This window comes from Macrosteles quadrilineatus, unplaced genomic scaffold (assembly GCF_028750875.1).
Source record: "Macrosteles quadrilineatus isolate MER2022 unplaced genomic scaffold, UCM_ALF_1.0 Scaffold_9__3_contigs__length_116548681, whole genome shotgun sequence".
Taxonomy (NCBI): domain Eukaryota; kingdom Metazoa; phylum Arthropoda; class Insecta; order Hemiptera; family Cicadellidae; genus Macrosteles; species Macrosteles quadrilineatus.
Genome location: NW_026542602.1, coordinates 90,441,554 through 90,451,139, shown reverse-complemented (window position 1 = coordinate 90,451,139; position 9,586 = coordinate 90,441,554). Strand labels below are relative to the sequence as shown.

At 35.4% G+C, this 9,586-nt stretch overlaps 1 non-coding gene across 1 annotated transcript; it reads left to right on the top strand.

Annotated features, from left to right (window-relative positions):
• The first annotated feature begins 5,120 nt into the window (after positions 1-5,120).
• Positions 5,121-5,202, top strand: Trnas-cga (transfer RNA serine (anticodon CGA)). The gene has a single exon. It is a non-coding gene; the product is annotated as a tRNA-Ser (tRNA).
• The last annotated feature ends 4,384 nt before the right edge of the window (positions 5,203-9,586 follow it).

Here is a 9,586-nt window from a genome sequence, read left to right as displayed (position 1 = left end):
ATGTGCATGAGTTCAGTGCTGCAAGAGCCATTAGCTTTGTTTGGCATTCTTTCTTGAACAGCGGTTTCGACGTCGTAGATATACATTTGGGCATATGTGGGATGCTTCCCTTCTGACGGTTGAAGCCAATTGAGTGATGAATTGTTTCGTGCACCTTAAACACGAAAGGCCCTCCACCGTTATGTTCTTCAATTTTAGTCCGAGGGCTGACCATTGCGAGCGCAGAGTTATACGATCTAATGTTCTCTTTGTAGTTTCTGCTCAAATGGTTTGCTCCATTAAGTATAGGCTCTGGATATAAATAGCTTTCTCGGTATGGTGGTAGATTCACTTTTCCTTTATGGCAGCAGGATGAAAATCCTTCGCCTCGTCCTCTTTGTTCTTCTTTAAAATGTAGCGCATCACATTTCTGACATTTTAATGCCATCTCGCCAAGTGAATGCTGATGAATTCTGATATTTGTCAGTGTAATTTTGTAAGTACACGTTGCCACTAACTGTTCCAGCTCCTCGTCTGGGCTCCTTACGTTTTGCATTGCTTGCCCTATGTTGACTCGCCGTGTCCGACCAGCAATATTTATTTGTCGTCGGGTCCTTGGCATGTAAAAAAAAGTAAAACTACCCATTCTCCTGTGGTGTCCTATTGGTAAAACTTATTTGCCGGGTTTCTAATTATTTTTAAAAACCTGCAAACTGTTTACACTTTAAAACCAAACAAAACAGCTGGGATTTTTTTAAACTAATGTATTGACATCTGTTTCAGAATATAATAACATTCAAATCAATCACAATGTCATCCTTATGGAAGGAACTTTGAGGGTAGCCCACGCCCTTAAAAAGATATATTTCGAAAATATAAAGCCAGTTAGCACATCTACACACCTAGCCGAACATTTTGGTATATAATATGTGGGGTTAAATCTTAAAATAAAAAAGCCTTATTGTTCACAAAGTTTTATGTCGCGTATTAAATATATAGATAGATTATTAAAACTAGATAAGTCAGCGCCGATCACCACATCTACAGCAACCGGCTGAACAGAGAATTGAGAAGGCAAGATTTATTTCATGACATAGGATATTTGTCGATCAGTGAGTAACTTCAAAGTCACCACGCCAACAAGCCCTTGAATTAAACAGAGAATGGAGCACGGTGATGGATCTCCTTGACCACATATTTGAAAGCGAATTAAGATAAAAACGCAACGAATTCCTGAACTTAAAAATCATTTGAGATAGCTGTATTTATAAAAGACGGAGATTTATCTGTCAATAAAAACTCCAATGTCACACTGAGTAGAACAATGGGCTCTGGTCTGACGATGGAGAATTTAAAGTTGAACATTCTTTGCTGCTGATTAATAGTTCAATTATTACTGTACAATCTTGAACATCATGTTATGTCAAAGATCTGATAGAACACACCGGATCCTCTAAGGAGGATCGTAATTTGAATCCTCTAAGGAGGATCCGGTACAAGGATACAAATCCATTTCGCTTCGTAACACTTTCTGAAACATTCCCGAATAAAATATAAGGTAAAAGGTATAAAAGTAAGGTATACAAATAAGGTGTAAAATTACGTCAAGGATACTCTATTATGTTATACCACGAATAATGACTAAATGTGAAAACATCGAATACGGAGATAAATAATATTTTACGTGATTTAATCTGAACACCGATCCCTGTCATATCCAGGGACCAGGATGGATACAGAATTGGGAAAAGTGTATAATGAACAAGCAAGACCAATGTTTGTTAGATTAATTTTGCACAAAACAACAACTCAGTAATAGTAAACCAATTTTTGGAGTAAGGGGTCAAGGGGTTTATTATAAGGTGGTCTTCCTCCCGAGATTTTCGCGAATATCGATGATTATGTATTTTACATAGTGTACCCAATTCATTTTTTTTTTTAAACGATATCAATAAACTTACACCTTAATTCACCAAAAATCTAGCTTACCATAAATATTATCTATATCGTAGAGAAAATAAAAATTGAACATCGTGGTTTACCCATAGCAATTCGTGATATTTTGATTGGCTAGGCCGAATAACCAACCCTGGACAAAACCATGGACAAAACACACATTTGATCGAAGGAACTACTCACACCGGCGGCTTTTTAACTAACCCTGTTATTTATTTGCCGCTTAAAAATTCCCGAATTCAAATTACGATCGGCGCGACAGACAGAGAACACGATTTCATTACTTTCGAAAAATCACCGCATAAAGTACCATGAAATGTGGGAGCGGGCCTTCGTTAGAGTACGGTACCGGGCCATATGGGCACTGATGAATGGTGACAACAGGGACGTTCATAATGTCCTATGTGTTTTACTATTCTTTGTCCCATCGTTGTAGGCCTAGCTTTCGTGGTATGTAGTCTTTCATATCACAAGAACTCAAATTGTTCTTACCTTCTTCAAATTATTACAGTATGTATAATTTGATTATTTATCATAAGCAAAAGTATTTACGAAAACGGTCAATATTATGTTTTATAGAACACTATCATAGAATCGATCAATTATTTATTGAATTTGTGATGTACCGAATCGAAACGTTAAGTAAGGTTTCACAATTGACTAGATTTCAAATACTCTCCCAGCTTTTCGGATACGTTTCAAGTTCCAGATTCATATTCCGGTTTACAATCATTTACTTGATATCACGAATTCTAGAAAAACCTAATCTACTCTTTACTAGTAATCGTGCTTAATATTTGTAATAAAATCACTAGTTTTCGCTGTCAAAGGAAATTCAAGTACATGTGAAGGAAAACGGCTCCCTGAATACACTAATAAACAATTAAGTTAATAAAATCAGACTAAACCTAGCTTTTGCGATGTGTGCACGACTTGATGACATAAAACGTAATAAAATTAACAATTATCTGTGTACGAACGTTATCCTGTCAACCAGGACTTATTGGTTAAAACTTTGTTTTATTGTGTAAATAGCATACGAAAACTTAACGAGTGTTCTAAAAGTTGCATTTGACACGACAATTAATAGCTTCCCTTTTCTCTGTGATCTACACAAGGAACTCGCAGAAAGTTCAAGTACCAACCTACTGCGGGGACCACCATGGGTTCAAGTTTGGCCCTGGAGTCACACATATGCATCCCCGTATACTCAGGTGGAACGCACTTGTGTGTTTTACAATAATTACCCCCTCCCCTGCCCCCCATTGGTATCCTCCATTGAGACGTACATTGATACTTCCGTTCAGGATGATTGTTTCAAACCTGAGTTACAACAATAGTGACAGCTATCTTTCAAAGGGAACTTACGAATGCAATATGAACGGGACGATAAAAAATACTATGTAATTTGTTTCTGTTGATTTAAGTTACTTAAAATTCGGGACATTTATAAGTATTGTCATAAACGAATTGTCGCTTGCACATCCACTTATTTCTTATGATTGTTGAATCAGTTTTTTGTTGATTAAAAAGTTAAAATTCGGGACATTTATAAGTATTGTCATAAACGAATTGTCGTTTGCACATCCACTTATTTCTTATGATTGTTGAGTCCTTTCGAGAGGAATTGAGGTTTATTTATTGTTTGAATTTTAGTTGCCGTGACCGAGTATAAGAAACACTTCTTATTTTAACACTGATGCTTCTCGCCGAAAACACTATGTTCAAATCCAGAAAGTGAAATATCTACTCGAAGTTTTGGTATGCATTATGAGCGAGCAGTTACTTTGTGTGACAAGAAAGTCCAAGTTTCTCTTCAGCGACAAGTAGAACGGTAGTTAAGTTTGAAAGTGTACGCTTCAGCAAGCTCTTTATGGCTCTGCAATCTGCTTATGGTGGCGCAATCGGCAATCTGGGGTGTAAAAGGGAAACTACTAGAGGTGTTTATCATCTGCAACGGTAGTACTTCCGGTGTCTTCTCCGCCCTTTATTTCCGGCAAGGATGTGACTGGACTATGGACGTCGTACCGGGATGGAAGTGAAGATAAGGAAGCAACGATCGTGATCCTGGGAGTATTGACTTCGTAAGGATTCGGTTTGCCACGGACTTGAAGAGATTTACGTTTGGAAAATAAATCCTTTGATAGGGCTATTCACTAATAATGAAATAAGTCTTACCTGGATTTTGTCCAATAAGAATAAGTTCGAATTATAGGAATATATTATATCCTGCTACCCATCAGGGATTCAGAGGATACCATAATGTAAAGAGACGTATACAGCCCAAAAACGAGTTAGGTGTTTCTTTCTTATTTTATTATGAGGAGTGTATTTTTTAATGAGCAACTAACTACAATCCTTGATCATGGATTTAACTTATTCCATGACTTAAAGCTGTGGCCGGCTTTAGAATGAAAATGAACGCAATTGAATTAACCCACCGATGAGATGCAATGATGTATACGAACCCAGACTGAATCGTCAATTTATTGTAAATTTTAGCCTCTACTTTTCCATATCACATGAACGATAACAGTAACATAAATAAGGGGTAAAATAATTCCAAAGCCGGTAAAAAGTAATTTTATATCTAAAGTTCTGCAAACTCTGTCAATTGACCATTTAACAATGCTAACAGCTTGTTCATCTCGTATACGTCTACACATATTTAAACTCAACGCAACAAAAAAAAACATAAAAATGATCTTTACACTTTTTTAGAGCATCAATGTTAAATGTTTGGCAGTTTGCGTTAACATGATTGACGATAAAAAAACGTGTTTTTTTACTATATAGCAAACAGGATTCTTAACAACTGTATATCATCTAGTTCTGATGATATTTTAAACCCCCTGAAGGACGTTATTGCAAGATTGATAAATTCGTACCATTCGAGCTACTCTTCTGTTAACAAGCATATTCCACTGAATGCCAAATACTTGCACAATGCTATTCACACTCTTTGGAGAGTTTTCTACACTAAATTAAATCCCATCCTTAATACAGTAGATTCATAAATGGTATTGTTTGTTACACGTTGAATTTTTACATGACTTGTGTTTGCTCAATGAATGTTAGTACCCCACAAGGCCTGGCCTACATTCTAGATTAAACATTGGATTAAAGAAACTGGTAGCTCAAGTATATTACAGACTCATCCAGGACCTATTACACTCACACCAGAAGCTGCGGTGTCCGAGTGGTTAAGGAGTTGGACTCGAAATCCAATGGGCTTTGCCCGCACAGGTTCAAATCCTGTCCGCAGCGAAGAATTTTGTAACAAAAATGTTAATAATGGATTATTAGTGTAATTCTTAAAAAATAATGTTACATATAAAAAACAAACCAAAATAATATTTTTTTACTAAAAAATTTAGGGAAATGGCAGAATTTGATCTATTTTTGAATAATTAATTTCGTCAAACCACCAGTTTAAGTTTGATCAATACACACAATTTACAATAATACAAAAGGAAATTTAATGCATTCGGTAATAACTACATCCATATTCAAAACTGCATTCTTCGTTCACAATACAGTAGTTGTAACGCTCTACAAGATTTAAGTACTGTAGTGGATTTGTAACTTTACTTTTATTGGAGTGCAAAAATTTTTTAGACGGCTGAATTTACTAAAGCTTTTGCTATTTGAAATCATTATAAAATATACAAAAAAACTTTTAAAGCCAATCAGGTAGTTTGCCTAATAAGTTGTAAGTGTTTATAGTGTTTATACGCTGTATGTATGTACATAATTTTTCAGAGGTTAAACGTTAGATAAAAATATTAGAATTGTCGCCAGAATTCTGCCCCCGGAAATTTACCCCCATGAAAAAACGCCTACGTCATTTTGACGTCACAGGTCTCCTAACCTAGCCCAAACTAATATTGGATATTAGAAGGATTAACCGAAGAGCTGTTCATTTACATAAACCAATTAATATAATCAATGAATCTTGGTCAATACCTAGCGTATCCGACCCCGGGGGTATAATCCCGTGGTATGGCAAATCACTTTATGAGCAAACAATTACATGTTGATTATTTAATAATATATTGCTGGTAAATTTCCAGTCTCGGGCTGTTTCTCGACCGTGCATAGGTCCCGACCCTCGTGACGTCAAAATGACGTAGGCATTTTTTCATGGGGGTAAATTTCCGGGGGTAGAATTCCGCTACCCCGGCCTAATGGGTAGCAGAATTTTTACCAAAGTCTAATATTTTAATTGTCTTTTTTGAATCCGTAAAATTACATACGATTTTAAATATTTTAATATATTTAGCTAGATAATTAGGTTTAAGGATACAAAAATGGTACAGCACGAACGTTTAACACAACATGTAAATCAAAATAAATTTGTATGCTATAAAATTAATTGGTATAAAATACTCCGAAGCGACGTCGATGAATTGCTTTGCTTTTCTTCCAGCGCTGAGACATCACGATAAAGATAATAATAAGCAATCATACTTCTCATTGACTTCCAATACGGGAGGTATAATCAAAACTGCTACCATGACTATGGAACATGAGGAGTGAACCAAAAAAGGAACACCAGAACTAAACCAAAACAACTCCCAAGGAACACCAGGAGTGTGAAAAAGCTACTAAGAAACGGCATAAATGAACCAAAACACCTACCAAGGAACATCAGAACTAAACCAAAATAGCTACCGAGGAATATAAGAACTTAAGAATAACAATAACAACTACCAAGGAACACCATCACTGAAACGAAGCACTATACAGTTACCAAAGAACTGAACCAAAACAACAAAAAGCTACAAAGGAACACAAGAAACAAACCAAAACACTAAACAGCTAACAGGGAACCCCGGAACTGAACCAAAACACTAAACAGCTACCTAGGAAAGCTATAACTAAAAAAAAAAAAAAAAACAGCCAACAAGGAACCCTGGAACTGGACCAAAACACTAAACACCTACAAAGGAACCTCACAACTGAACCAAAACACTAAACAGCTATCAAGGAAAGCTATAAGTGAACCAAAACACTAAACCCCTACGAAGGAACACCGTAAACAAACCAAAACACTAAACACCTACAAAGGAACACCAGAATTGATCCAAAACGGGTTTGGACGAGGAATGCGAGATGACTGTGAGGTGGTCCACGCGGGGGTCTTGTTACTCTGTGGATATGTGTGAAGCGCTTTATATCTTACTCTGAGGCTGTGGGAAACAGCTTATCTGAGGCTGGTCAGGGTCGATCGCAGCGGAGATATACAGAATACAGATGGATTATGAATGCTTCCGTTCTTTCGTTACATTATGTTAAAAAAATACATTCTAATGGATGTATGGATGGAATTCGACCTTGAAATCTTGTCATGATTAATAAAAAAATACATAGCGAGACAAATTCGTCTCTTTATTTTGTACATCAACCAAATGACTAGCCACAATTTAATTTCTATTGTGATGACATCTCACAACTCATATATTTTGAATTTCAATCTGAAGCAACTTGTTTACTTTTGTTTGTATTGTGATTCTTTACATCGTATGAATAAAAATATTCTGTAAAAAACATTATTTCCTACTTCTTTGCCCAGAACATCAGTGGTTTCAAAGTTCCGATAGAATGCAAAGTGTGGTGATAAACGGAATTTCCAGTGACGTAAAATCCAAACTATGGAATAATTCAAGGAAGCACTCTTGGGCGGTTCTATTCTTTTATTGATTTATGTAAATAACATCACAAAACATTCACTGAAAGGCAAACTGTTTTTTCGTCATACTGCAGCAAAAACAGCCGTTTATAATATTGAAGCAATTTCAATAAGCCTGTTTAGAATGTCATATTAATTATAAAACATATGACATTATTTACTAAATGTAATTGTTTAGTTCAGTTTGTATTGGAGTGTGTTCTGTTCTGTCTATTAAAAGTTAAATTTAATTTCCAAACAAGTCTTTAAGTTTCCTACTAATAACAGGATATTTCTTAATGGAAATCTAACCAACCCTGTTTATATGAAACCGCCTAAAGGGGTAAAAACTGAGGATGGTATCGTGTGCAAGCTTAAAAGATCACTATATGGATTGAAAGAAGCGCCAAAATGTTGGAATACTCGTCTTCATGAGTTTTTGATAAGTATTGACTTTAAGAGATCGTCTTCTGATCCATGTTTCTATTATACTCAAGATGTTTTTATCGTTATATATGTTGACGATATGATTATTCTGGCCAAAGAAAAGAACATCTTGTTGGAAGTTAAAGCCAAATTAATATCTTCATTTGAAATGAGAGATCTTACTGATGATAAACATCTAGAGTTCCTTGGTATTTCTATAGAAAAGTGTGAAGAAGGACTTAAACTAAAACAAAATAGGTTAATTGAAAAAAATATACAAAAGTTCAGGATGGAAGAAGCTAAGCCAGTTTCGTTACCTGGGTACAAGACCAGATCTGAGTTACTCTGTTACGTACTTCAGCACCTTTCAAAACTGTTACGACATAGGACATTGGAAGAGCTTAAAAAGTATTGTGAGGTACTTAATTGGAACCAAGGATTTGACGCTGACCTATTCCAAAAATAGCAAAACAGAAAATCTCATTGAATGCTACTGCGATGCAGATTTTGCTAATAGTAATTGAAGATAGGAAGAGTATCAGTGGTTATATGTTTAAAATATTTGGCAACACAGTGGCTTGGAAAACTAAGAAACAACCAATAGTGGCTCTTTCCACTTGCGAAGCGGAATATATTGCCTTGGCTACATGTGCAACGGAGTGTGTGTTCATAACAAGATTATTATCAGAAATACTACTTAAGGTTCAAATAACTCCGGTTGTTATTTGGGAAGATAACCAGTCTTGCATAAAAATGGCTAAGACACTTGAAACTAAGAGATCCAAACATATTGATGTGCGATTCCATTATATAAAGGAGCTAATAGAAAATGGTGTAGTGGAACTTAAGTATGTTGCATCTGAAAAACAAGTTGCAGATATTTTTACCAAAGGGTTGCCTATATTTAAATTCAACAAATTCAGGAAGGATATGGGACTTAAATGAAACTTGACATTTTTAATATTTGTGCCTGAAGATTATGAAATTGCGGGGGAGTATTGAAGCAATTTCAATAAGCCTGTTTAGAATGTCATATTAATTATAAAACATATGACATTATTTACTAAATGTAATTGTTTAGTTCAGTTTGTATTGGAGTGTGTTCTGTTCTGTCTATTAAAAGTTAAATTTAATTTCCAAACAAGTCTTAAAGTTTCCTACTAATAACATATAATGCATGCGTTGCCGGTATAAAGTAGCATTTCTACTCTCTAGGGAGTAAAATAAGCTGTTGTAAACAGTCGTAAATTTCGATTGTGGCAATCGTATCTACCAAAATTATTTATCGATTGATATAGTTAAGGCGTTAGCCTATTGTTGTCGATCGCTCGACATATCGATGGTAAAATGTACTGTAACACAAATCGTAAGAGACGAAATTATTGAATCACTTACTTAACAGCTGCTTGTTTTCATTAGCAGAATTGAAAACAAGCTGAAAGTCGTTTTAGAGGTTATCTATACATACAATTTACTATTTCTTTGTCTAGCTTAGTATGTTAATTAATGATGCAATATGACGAAAAATATAGTTCACCACATGGGTAAAAAGTG